Raw genomic sequence first — 12668 nt, 5'->3', positions numbered from 1 at the left:
ACTAACTCAAGTCATAAAGTCTCACAGTTCTAAATACGCAGCGAAACAATAATTTACCAGCATACAACACTTAGTTCTTAAAATAACAAAATCTTGCAATGTCCAACAATCATAATGAATGTCCAAGATAACAGTTCAACTTAAATAACCCTAATCTAAGATAACTTGCGGCATAATCCTTCTAGTCCCTCCCCCATTTTGGAACCCCAATAGACTAGTTTTCGAAATCTATAAAACATCAAGAAATTTTATAATGAGCTAAACAGCCCAGTAAGTAATGAACACTCTAGCTAGATAAATAAAGCAACAATATGTAGAAAATAAATATACATGCAGTTCTAAGATACAAGTCAAATATTTCTTAAATTCTTAAGATTCTTTTCACGGTTTTGAAATTCTTTCACATATTCAATTTATCTTGTCGATCCTGTACTATGACCACATGTTCCCTGTGTCAGGATCATAAACACCGACTAATCTTCTTGTGGTGAGTCCTTTATGACAGTCAATTGCCAACGTAACTGCCTCTATTAGCGGGATCCTCAATATAGCCAGGTCGAAGTTCAATTAGTTCTCTATTTCATTTTTCAGTCATAAAAACATGCAGTGTCAAAACCAAATATCGTTCATATCTTAATTTCTTTCAATTTATCAGATTCAACTCAATAGTCAGGAACTACGACCACATATTCCCTGTGGCAGGGTCATATCACCGACTAATCTTCTTGCGATACCAATGTATTCGCCCCTATTGGCAGGGTCCTCAACATAGCCCGACTGCGAGTCTAAATCTATTTCAAGTTATTATTTTTTCTCACATTATGTTCAGTGTTTCAAACCGAAAGGTATAATGTCAGAGCAATCAAACACAATCCAAATCAGAAACAAATATGTTCAATCAGAGTCATACAATATTCTAAAAATATACATATAACCCATGCATCAAATTCGTAATCACGAATAATTCGATTCATAAAACATATATAGTTTACCAATAAATCTAGTAAAGAAGTTACATCACTTACCTTGCGAGCGCGATCCACAACAAATCCAATTAATTATGCAAATTTCTCGCAGAACCTAATATCTAAAAATCATATTTTTTTAAAAAAATTCATCACAATGTGTATCTACATATATATATAACTTAAATTTTAACATCCTTTCATGGCCGACCCTACAGAAGTGCCTAGCACCCCGAGTTTGGGTTCATACCCGTAAACCACCTCCTGATCGGTTCTTTTCAATTTCAAAAATAAACCACGCAATAGCACGTATCCTGTAGGATAGTGATTACGGGTGTCGGTCCACAGGGATTGGAGAATAAGTTATTTTTCTTTTAAAAATAAATCAAGAAGAAGGATTTGCTAACTTGATTTAACTAAATTAAACTATGAGTACGGATTGGAATTTATCAGAGTAAATAGATCTAGGGTTTGGAATCCACCACATAGCATTGCATCAAGGATTGTGTTCTTAATTTTTGTCTTTTGGAGAGGCATGCAATTTTGGCTACAAGCCTTTTAAAATAAAAATATAAAGAGTGTTAGGAAGATCCATCTTCGGTGTAGCATGAAGTGTCTACCTAAGTATGCTAATCTAGGGTGCAGTACACCTCATCTTCCTAGGCATGGATCATCTTAGACTACTTTAGCAAACATGAATAATAAATAGCATGCTCAAAGTTTAAACATAGTAAAAGGATTTTTCATTGATAATAAGAATTTAAACAAGCTCCAAAAAAAATTAAAAGAGTAAGAACTACAATGCCCTGATACATTGCTAGGGCTTCATCCAGCCCTAGACTAGGTGTTCAGCCGCGCATGGTGGCCGGATGTCCTTCCATCTTCAAATGAAAGCCTTCACCTCCCATTATTCCCAATATATCACAAACTATTCTCTCTCCTCCCCTCTCTCTTCTTTTTTTATTTCTTTCTCTCGGCTTTCTTCTTCTTCTTCTTCACTGAAACAGAGCCTCTCCCCTGTTTTCTTTCGAACCGAGCTCCCCTCTGGTTTCTTCCCTCTCCCCCTTTTATAGATCAATCGTTGAAGCATCGAGAGGGGGAGGATGCGTGATTGCTGGGGATCTGATTGCTTGGGGGTTGGGATTTGGAAACGGAAGGAGGGCGTCAATCCGTGGGATCACCAGCTGCATTTGAAACGGGCGGAAGAAATGGGAGCTTGATCGACGGGAGGAAATCACGGAAGAGCTGTTGGGTCCTTGGATCACAGTGCTTGCAGACGCGGAGGCTTGAAGCGTGGGATGCATCACCGGCGGAAGAAATGGTGCTGGAGGACCACTGCAGACGGACGCTGGGAACTTGGACTGGTGCTAAAACTTGGAAGCAGGATCGCTGGGATCACGGGGACGTTGAAAGGAGCTGGAGATCCGGAAGAGTGGAGAACATGGATCCGTGGTTGCAGAGGCAGGAAGGAAGATGGCTGCGTTGCCTTGATCACGGATGGCTTGGATCAAGCTTGTAGTCCGGGTGTGGGAGTTTCCGGAAGAGAGTGCTGCAATTAGGCGCCATGGAAGGAGCTGGATTCTGATCGTGTCACGGACGGAAGAAGAGGTGGAGGATCTGCACCGCGTGGGACTCGTGGCTGGAACGGGAGGGAGGACGCGAATCTCGGCCGTGATGCACTGCGGGGAAGAAGATGAACAGTGGCTTATGTTTTGTTTATTTTTTTTTTGTAACACTGTTCATATGAACAGTGTTTTCACGGGACACTGTTCATATGAACAGTGAATCCCCCGAAATTATTTTTATTTATTTTATTATATTCATTATTTTCTTTTTTTTTGTGTTTTTAAATTTATAAATTTTATATGAAGGCAGGTAAGGAATTGGTTGGGAATTGACTTTGGGTTTGAGGTGGGTCATGATCGTTGATTTGCTTGAACTTACTCTCGAGCCCAATGTCGTTTAAATTTAATTTTTGCTAAACTACTTCAGACCGGCCTCAATAAGGCTAAAAGCAGAACCGTGACTTAATAAAAAGGGTCAATCAAACATTTTTCCTCATACAAGAATAATTATCCAATCAGGATCAAAACCTATTTAATCATAGCCTTAGCTTGATTACAACTCCATCAGGTTACTAAACCGGGTCAACACAATCTCCTCCTTATATGTTTTCATGAAAGATTACAACCAGAAGAGGAACAAATTTAGAGTCTGTTTTGAGAAAAGAATTATTTACTTCTTATCATAATTTAAATTTATTTCAATGATTATTCAATTTCATGGTAAAGTATATATTTATCAGTTTAAGAACATTGATAAGTGCTATGAAAAGATAACTAAATTATAAATTATTCAGCACTTATCACACCCCCAAACCTATGTTTTGCTAGTCCTCGAGCAAAATAAAACTAGAAAAGAAGAATTTTAACTCACTTTCGCAGGCATCGCGGTTACATTTACCATATGTAACAAGGCTTTAAACCCCTAGGTTACCCTAGTGGACGAGTTGTAGTCTCGTGAGGATTTTCAGTGAAGATACGCACAAACTTCAATAAATCATTTATCATTATTGTTATTATTAATTTTTTTTTTAATCAAATTTAAGATACATAAATGATAAGAATTTCAAAGCACACATGGTTTTATTTACTAAGTCAGCCCAAATCCTAGGTCAAGATGCAATTCAAGTTGAAGTCATTAAGTTTCCGTTAGGGAGTTGTAAGACTTATTTATACTAGAGTGCTTGGTGAAATCTGGACCGTACACAAGCTAAGGGTTCGGATCAACAAAATATTGCAAAGACTAGTAGTTTCCAAGGATTGGTCGAAAGGACCTGTTCACTGATTCAAAATCATTTTATCTGCAGGATTTCGAGAGTTGTGGATATTTACTTTAGTACCTCACAGGCTTTATCTGTAATATTCCAGTTTACTCGAATTTTTACAACGACGGCTTTCACACTATTGTCTTTTTCAAGGTCAATACAGAGTTTTTTTTTCTTTTTATATATATATTGTGCACTTTTACTCTTGTGATTTCTCCGTGTAACGAGCAATCAGTCGACAACTCTCACACCAGTTGGTATAAGGTGTCGGGCATCAAGACTCCCCTACGGACTTATGCTCAGAGTCCTCATCACAAGCCCACCTGACCTTTGACAATAGGTAGCCCTTTTCGATGTTCCTGACTAAATCCATTATTATTGATGATTTTTTTTTTTTGGATTAGATAAGTATGATTCATCAGGGTCCAAGGTTGCTACTATACTATCAATATAATGTCGAGCCTAGACCTTAGAAGTGTCGGCCAGTGTGTAGTGAAATTCCGAAGTATTAATTAGCTTACAACTCCCTAAGAGAGACTTAATGAAAAGAACTTAAATTTGTATTACTTCCGACTAGTCATTGGGCTTTTTAGATTTTATATACCTTGTGTGTTTAGCATTCTCGCATTAATGTATAGAAATGAGGTTTTTTAAAAACAAAAAAATTTTTTTAAATTTTTATTATTATTATTATTATTTTATAAAAAATGAAAATGAACACATTTTTTTTAAAAGATATTTTTTTTATTTTTTATTTATTTTGATAAACCTGGCGTTATGAAGTGAAAACGAATGCAAGAGATGCAAACAAAACAAAAAATGATTAAAAATACTTAAAAATACCCCCAAACCTAAACCTAACATTGTCCTCAATGTTTAAAGAAATCTAAGAGAATTGGGTTGCCTCCCAACAAGCGCTAAGTTTATTGTCTTCAGCCAGATATGGTGCATCTTTAATTATTTTGATAAATAGGGTTCGTCAAATTAAGGGATTCGATCAATTGCCCATCGGTAACACAGTCCACATAAGGTTTTAACCTTTGACCATTGACTTTTAAAATATGTCCACCATTGAGGTGTTGGATCTCTACTGCACCATAAGGAAAAACCTTTTTCACTACGAATGGTCCATCCCACCTAGAGCGAAGTTTACCCGGGAAGAGTCGCAACTTTGAATTGAACAGCCAAACCTTTTGACCAGGTTCGAAGGACTTACGGTTAATATTTTTATCATGAAAAGCCTTAGTCCTTGCTTTATAAATTTTAGCATTTTCATAAGCCTCATTGCGCAATTCTTCAAGTTCACTTAGTTGGAGTTTTCTGAGAACCAGCTACTGCCATATCTAAGTTAAACTTTTTGATAGCCCAGAAAGCTCTATGTTCAAGTTCTACCGGTAAGTGACAAGCTTTTCCAAAAACTAATCGGTAGGGAGACATGCCAATAGGAGTTTTGTAGGCAGTACAATAGGCCCAGAGTGCATCATTTATCCTTTGAGACCAATCTTTTCTATCGGGACGTACCGTTTTTTCTAAGATGTGTTTTAACTCCCTATTGGACACCTCGACTTGTCCACTTGTTTGGGGATGGTATGGGGTAGCAACTTTGTGGGTGATGTTATATTTGCGAACCAAAGCCTCGAAAGACCGGTTGCAAAAATGAGATCCCCCATCACTGATGATGGCTCGGGGTGTGCCAAAACGACAAAAGATGTTTTCATGTAAAAATTTAATCACAACCTTGTGGTCATTAGTTTTGGTGGCGACAGCTTCTACCCATTTTGAAACATAATCAACCCCTACAAGAATATATTCGAAATCAAAGGATGGTGGGAAAGGGCCCATAAAGTCAATACCCCAGACATCAAATATTTCTACAATTAAAATAGGATTGAGAGGCATCATATCTCTATGGGAGATGGTACCCATCCGTTGGCACCGTTCACAAGTTTGGCAAAAGTTATGGGCATCTTTGAAAAGAGTGGGCCAATAAAATCCACTCTATAAAACTTTTGCTGCAGTTTTTCTACCCCCAAAATGTCCCCCACAAGCTTGTGAATGGCAGAATGAAAGAATACTTTGAAATTCGCATTCGGGGACACATCGACGGATTACTTGATCGGGACAATACTTGAATAGATCGGGATCATCCCAATAATAGAACTTTACTTGTGAGAAGAATCGGTTCTTGTCTTGAGTTGACCAATCATCAGGAATTCGTCCTATGGCAAGGTAATTTACTATATTTGCAAACCATGGCGTTTTCATTCCTTGTACCCCAAATAATTGTTCATCTGGGAAAGCATCATGTAAGGGTGAGGTATTCTTAGAGGGCTCAAGAAGAATCCTAGATAAGTGGTCTGCTATGACATTTGCAGTTCCTTTCTTGTCACGAATTTCTAGATCAAATTCTTGTAGTAAAAGAATCCATCGAATCAGACGGAGTTTGGTGTCCTTCTTTGCAAGAAGGTGTCGAAGGGCAGCATGATCAGTGAATACGGTAACCTTGGATCCTAATAGGTAAGATCGAAACTTGTCTAGCGTGAATACTACAGCTAGCAATTCTTTCTCAGTGGTGGTGTAGTTCAATTGTGCATCTGAGAGTGCTTTACTAGCGTAGTAGATGACATGAGGTACCTTATCTAGCCGTTGCCCTAAAACTGCCCCAATGGCATAGTCGGATGCGTCACACATTAATTCAAATGGAAGGGTCCAATTAGGGGGCCGTATGATAGGTGCAGTGGTCAATTTCGAGCGAAGATTTTCAAATGCCTCCTCGCATGCTTTATCAAAGACAAAGGGAGTGTCCTTGGCCAGAAGATTGCACAAGGGTTTGAAAATCTTACTGAAATCCTGAATGAAGCGATGGTAGAAACCAGCATGGCCAAGGAATGATCGGATTTGTTTCACAGTTTTGGGTGGGGGGAGATTGGAAATAAGATCGACTTTGGCTTTATCTACTTCAATGCCCCTCTTGGACACGACGTGTCCTAAAACTATGCCTTCTTGAACCATGAAATGGCTCTTTTCCCAACTTAATACTAGGTTGGTCTCCTTACATCTTTTCAAAACTAAGGTCAAATTGTCCAGACAATCGTCAAAAGATAGGCCAAAAACTGAGAAATCATCAATGAATACTTCTAGAAAGTTTTCCACCATATCTGAAAAAATGGCCATCATGCATCGTTGAAAAGTTGCGGGTGCATTGTATAGCCCAAAAGGCATCCTCCTATATGCAAATGTCCCAAATGGGCAAGTAAAGGTGGTTTTCTCTTGGTCGTCCGGGTAGACAGGTACTTGGTTATATCCAGAATAACCATCTAAGAAGCAGTAGAAACCTTGACCAGCCAACCGTTCCAAAATTTGATCTATGAAAGGTAGAGGGAAATGGTCCTTCCTAGTCATTGAATTAAGTTTTCTATAGTCAATGCACACGCGCCAACCCGTGGTTGTGCGTGTTTGTATTAATTCTCCTTCCGTATTTTCAACCACAGTGATACCTGATTTCTTGGGTACCACTTGTGTCGGACTCACCCACTTACTATCAGAAATTGGATAAATGATTCCGGCATCTAATAACTTCACCACTTCTTTCTTGACTACCTCCTTCATGTTAGGATTGAGTCTTCTTTGCATTTCTCGGGTGGGCTTTGCATCATCTTCGAGATGAATTCGATGCATGCAAACAGAGGGGTCAACCCCTTTCAAATCGGCTACAGACCATCCTATGGCATGTTTATTCTCTTCTAGCACCCTTAAAAGTTTACCCTCCTGTTCAGTAGATAAGTTGGCTGCGATGATTACAGGGAGGCTATCTTCTGGTCCTAGAAAGGCATACTTAAGATTTGTCGGAAGTGGCTTCAACTCAAGTTTAGGTGGAGAATCAATGGAAGGACAAAGTGGTGTGCTAGCAATGGGGGGGAGAGGTTCAGGTTGGATCTTCCAAGGAAGGGAACTCATAGGGGATTGATTATCGAGTAAGATGTTAACTTCTTCTACGGCCTTGTCTATATCAAGTTGTCAATGTCAAAATGGGCCAAACATGCCTCTAAGGGATCATTTGCTAAGATATAGGGAAGGGCGTTCTCTACAAGATCATCCATTTCGTCAATTAGGCAACACTCGTCTTCCCTCACATGTTGGTCAGCGGCATGAAACACATTCAACTTAATTTTCATGTTCCCAAATGATATATCCATTGCCCCAGTTCTACAGTTAATACATGCATTGGCTGTCGCTAAAAAGGGACGACCAAGAATGACAGGGATTTGTTTTTTAAGGTTGGGCACATGTTCCATGTCAAGGACGATAAAGTCTACTGAAAAATAGAATTTGTCTACCTTGACAAGAACATCTTCAATCATCCCCTTTGGCATCTTCACCGATCAATCAGCCAATTGTAAAGATACCGAGGTAGGTTTCAATTCACCCAACCCAAATTTTTCATAGACTGAATAGGGTAGAAGATTCACACTTGCCCCTAGATCTAAGAGTGCTCGATCGATGGAGTTATTTCCTATGACACAGGAAATAGTGGGGGCACCAGGATCTTTGAACTTTGGAGGGGTGTTGTGTTGGAGAATGGAACTCACCTGCTCAGTTAGGAGGACCTTTTTAGGCACATGTGTCCTAGATTTCCGCTTTTGGGTGCAAAGGTCTTTGAGAAATTTGGCATAGGAGGGAACTTGTTTGATGGCATCAAGGAGTGGGAGGTTGATTTTAACTTGTTTGAAAACCTCCATCATCTCTTCTAGTGAAGTTCCCTTCTTGCCAAAGGGAGTGGGTGCATTAAGTGCTTCAGGGAATGGGGCCTTTGGAATGTGGGTTGTGGCAGATGGTGGACTAACTGAAGAAGGTTTTGGGTTTTCATGTGATACATTCCTCTCCTCTTCTTCTCCTTCCTTATTGTTACCCTCCCCAACCTTATTATCTATTATACGTCCACTCCTTAGGGTAGTCAAAGCATTGGCTTGCTCATGATTTAGTTGAGTTTCTTGAGCCACGTATTGTCCCCTAGGATTACTCATTGGTTGACTTGGAAGCTTACCTTCCTCTCGCTTGTTTAATGCATTAGCTAGTTGACCCATTTGGGATTCTAGCTTAGCAATTGATTGCGTGTGAGAGTGCAATAGTTGTGTGTTTGCCTCCAAACCTTGAAGGGCAGTCAACACCTTCTCCTCAAAGGCTGTATTTCTTTGGGTTGGAGGAGGAGGGTGTTGAAATTGATTTGAGGGACGGTAGAGATGAAAATTCTGAGGGTTTTGAAAATTTTGGGAGTAGGGTTGGGTAGTATTCGAAGCTTGCTGCCTCCAAGAAAAATTTGGATGATTCCGCCAACCCGGGTTATATGTATTGGAAAATGGGTCATTACCCGGTCTGGGCTGTGTTTGGGCAGCATTGATGTGTTCTTGCACGAGTTCGGGGAATTGGGGTGCTGAGGGGCACTCATGAATAGGATGCGATGGGCTAGAACAGATAGCACATACTTGTGCTTGGGAAGAGCTAACGACATGTCCTCCTATCATTAGTTGGTCAATCTTATGGGACAATGCATCTACCTTGCTAGACAGGTCCATAGAATGACTTATTTCACAAATGGCCCCTTTTCTTTGAAAATTCGGGGGTGCTTGACGAGAACATGAAGCATGGTGGAGAGAGTTTTCATTAAGATTTTCAAATAGTTGCCATGCTTCATGCTCATTTCGAAGCATGAAAGTCCCCCCGCATGCAGCATCGATCATCTGACGGTTTCGTTCAGTCAAACCGTCATAAAAACATTGCACTAGCTGCCACTTAGGTATTTGATGATGAGGGCATTTACGGATTAGGTCCCGAAATCTCTCCCAAGTTTCATGAAATTCTTCTCCCTCGGTTTGGGAGAAGCTTGTAATGGCACGTCTAAACTGGTTCGTTCTTCCTATAGGAAAGTATTTTTTAAGGAATTCTTGTTGCATTTGATCCCAAGAACGAATCGAGTTAGCTTCTAAAGAATTCAGCCATTGTTTGGCTCTATCTTTAAGGGAGAAGGGGAATAACCTAAGTTTCAGGGCATCATCAGTGAAGTTCTGAATCTTGACAGTGGTGCAAATCTCAAGAAATTCATCTAAATGTTTGTATGGGTCTTCGTTGGTGAGCCCATAAAAAGATGGGAGCATTTGGATCACACTAGACTTTATTTCATATTGTACAGCTGCTACCTCAGGTAATCGAATGCAAGATGGGGAAGTGTAAATAGTGGGAGTAAAGTACTCCCTCAGGAGTTTGGGTTGTTCTTCAGCCATCTTAAGAGGTGGGGATGATCCTAATATTTTGATCTTAGCTCGAATGTTCCTAAGGGTTCGTTCTATTTCAGGGTCAAAAGGTAATAGGTTTCGTACTCTAGAACGACTACCGTGCATACACTAGTACTCGATCAATCAAGCATGCAATAAAAGAGAAAAGCATATCAATCCTAGTCTTTGTCCTAAAATCACTAGACAGCTCCTAACTGGTTTGAAGAGGGCACCTAAGCCTCCAATCCGGTCTAATGAACCAAGTTGACCAGGTAAGCTCCCAGGTAAGTGGAGGGGTCACGATGCGTTCGCAAAGGTCCCACTTAAAACCCACTTGCCTCGAACAGATGAACTGTCTCCCTTATAGGGACAAAGCTTGCCTAGACATCAACTAAGCCACAAAGCGAAATTGGTGCAACTTTCGGTGATCTTCGTCCTATTGAGTTCGAATGTCCCTAGGGGCCAATGTCTAATTGATTTTAATTAAAGTGACACTATGTGAGATTGAGTTCACCTAAATTGGGCAAGAGTCCGGTGATGAAATCCGGCTCTTATCTTGTTGGGGTGATTGCCCTTACTAAGTGCAAATGAATTGGTGTATGTGTATCAGGCATGCATTCACACTTTTGCTGAAATTAAAATCAAACAATCACCACAAAATTTCAAGCTAATACTTAATTTAAATAAGAAAGGTTTAGAGGTTACCAAAGGGAATTTCCCCAACAATTTAATTTTTTTTTTAGGCAAACCTCTACAGCATTCCTTTTCCAGCAGTTCTCTTTTTGATCATCCCAGATTTTTCCTTCGATTCCTGATCAAATAAGATCAAAAGAAATTTTTTTAAAAAAAATAGTAGAAGAGAAAAAAAGAGATAAGAAAAGTAACAATAATAGAAAATAATTTTTTTTATTTATATATATTTTTTTGAAAGTTTTTTTTTAATTAATTAATTTTTTTTTAATGATAGGAAAAATAACTATGCTAGCAATCCCCGGCAACGGCGCCAAAAATTGATCGGTTCTTTTCAATTTCAAAAATAAACCACGCAATAGCACGTATCCTGTAGGATAGTGATTACGGGTGTCGGTCCACGGGGATTGGAGAATAAGTTATTTTTCTTTTAAAAATAAATCAAGAAGAAGGATTTGCTAACTTGATTTAACTAAATTAAACTATGAGTACGGATTGGAATTTATCAGAGTAAATAGATCTAGGGTTTGGAATCCACCACATAGCATTGCATCAAGGATTGTGTTCTTAATTTTTGTCTTTTGGAGAGGCATGCAATTTTGGCTACAAGCCTTTTAAAATAAAAATATAAAGAGTGTTAGGAAGATCCATCTTCGATGTAGCATGAAGTGTCTACCTAAGTATGCTAATCTAGGGTGCAGTACACCTCATCTTCCTAGGCATGGATCATCTTAGACTACTTTAGCAAACATGAATAATAAATAGCATGCTCAAAGTTTAAACATAGTAAAAGGATTTTTCATTGATAATAAGAATTTAAACAAGCTCCAAAAAAAATTAAAAGAATAAGAACTACAATGCCCTGATACATTGCTAGGGCTTCATCCAGCCCTAGACTAGGTGTTCAGCCGCGCATGGTGGCCGGATGTCCTTCCATCTTCAAATGAAAGCCTTCACCTCCCATTATTCCCAATATATCACAAACTATTCTCTCTCCTCCCCTCTCTCTTCTTTTTTTATTTCTTTCTCTCGGCTTTCTTCTTCTTCTTCTTCACCGAAACAGAGCCTCTCCCCTGTTTTCTTTCGAACCGAGCTCCCCTCTGGTTTCTTCCCTCTCCCCCTTTTATAGATCAATCGTTGAAGCATCGAGAGGGGGAGGATGCGTGATTGCTGGGGATCCGATTGCTTGGGGGCTGGGATTTGGAAACGGAAGGAGGGCGTCAATCCGTGGGATCACCAGCTGCATTTGAAACGGGCGGAAGAAATGGGAGCTTGATCGACGGGAGGAAATCACGGAAGAGCTGCTGGGTCCTTGGATCACAGTGCTTGCAGACGCGGAGGCTTGAAGCATGGGATGCATCACCGGCGGAAGAAATGGTGCTGGAGGACCACTGCAGACGGACGCTGGGAACTTGGACTGGTGCTAAAACTTGGAAGCAGGATCGCTGGGATCACGGGGACGTTGAAAGGAGCTGGAGATCCGGAAGAGTGGAGAACATGGATCCGTGGTTGCAGAGGCAGGAAGGAAGATGGCTGCGTTGCCTTGATCACGGATGGCTTGGATCAAGCTTGTAGTCCGGGTGTGGGAGTTTCCGGAAGAGGGTGCTGCAATTAGGCGCCATGGAAGGAGCTGGATTCTGATCGTGTCACGGACGGAAGAAGAGGCGGAGGATCTGCACCGCGTGGGACTCGTGGCTGGAACGGGAGGGAGGACGCGAATCTCGGCCGTGATGCACTGCGGGGAAGAAGATGAACAGTGGCTTATGTTTTGTTAATTTTTTTTTGTAACACTGTTCATATGAACAGTGTTTTCACGGGACACTGTTCATATGAACAGTGAATCCCCCGAAATTATTTTTATTTATTTTATTATATTCATTATTTTCTTTTTTTTGTGTTTTTAAATTTATAAATTTT

General features: G+C 40.0%; 1 non-coding gene across 1 annotated transcript; it reads left to right on the top strand.

The window, feature by feature from the left end:
• The first annotated feature begins 9588 nt into the window (after window positions 1–9588).
• On the top strand, window positions 9589–9694 carry LOC120105190 (small nucleolar RNA R71). The gene has a single exon (XR_005507560.2). It is a non-coding gene; the product is annotated as a small nucleolar RNA R71 (small nucleolar RNA).
• Window positions 9695–12668: the final 2974 nt, after the last annotated feature.

Source organism: Phoenix dactylifera, chromosome 5, assembly GCF_051530095.1.
Source record: "Phoenix dactylifera cultivar Ajwa chromosome 5, Ajwa_hap1_PhDact_Kaust_v1.1, whole genome shotgun sequence".
Classification (NCBI taxonomy): Eukaryota; Viridiplantae; Streptophyta; class Magnoliopsida; order Arecales; family Arecaceae; genus Phoenix; species Phoenix dactylifera.
This window is presented reverse-complemented; position numbering and strand designations above follow the sequence as displayed.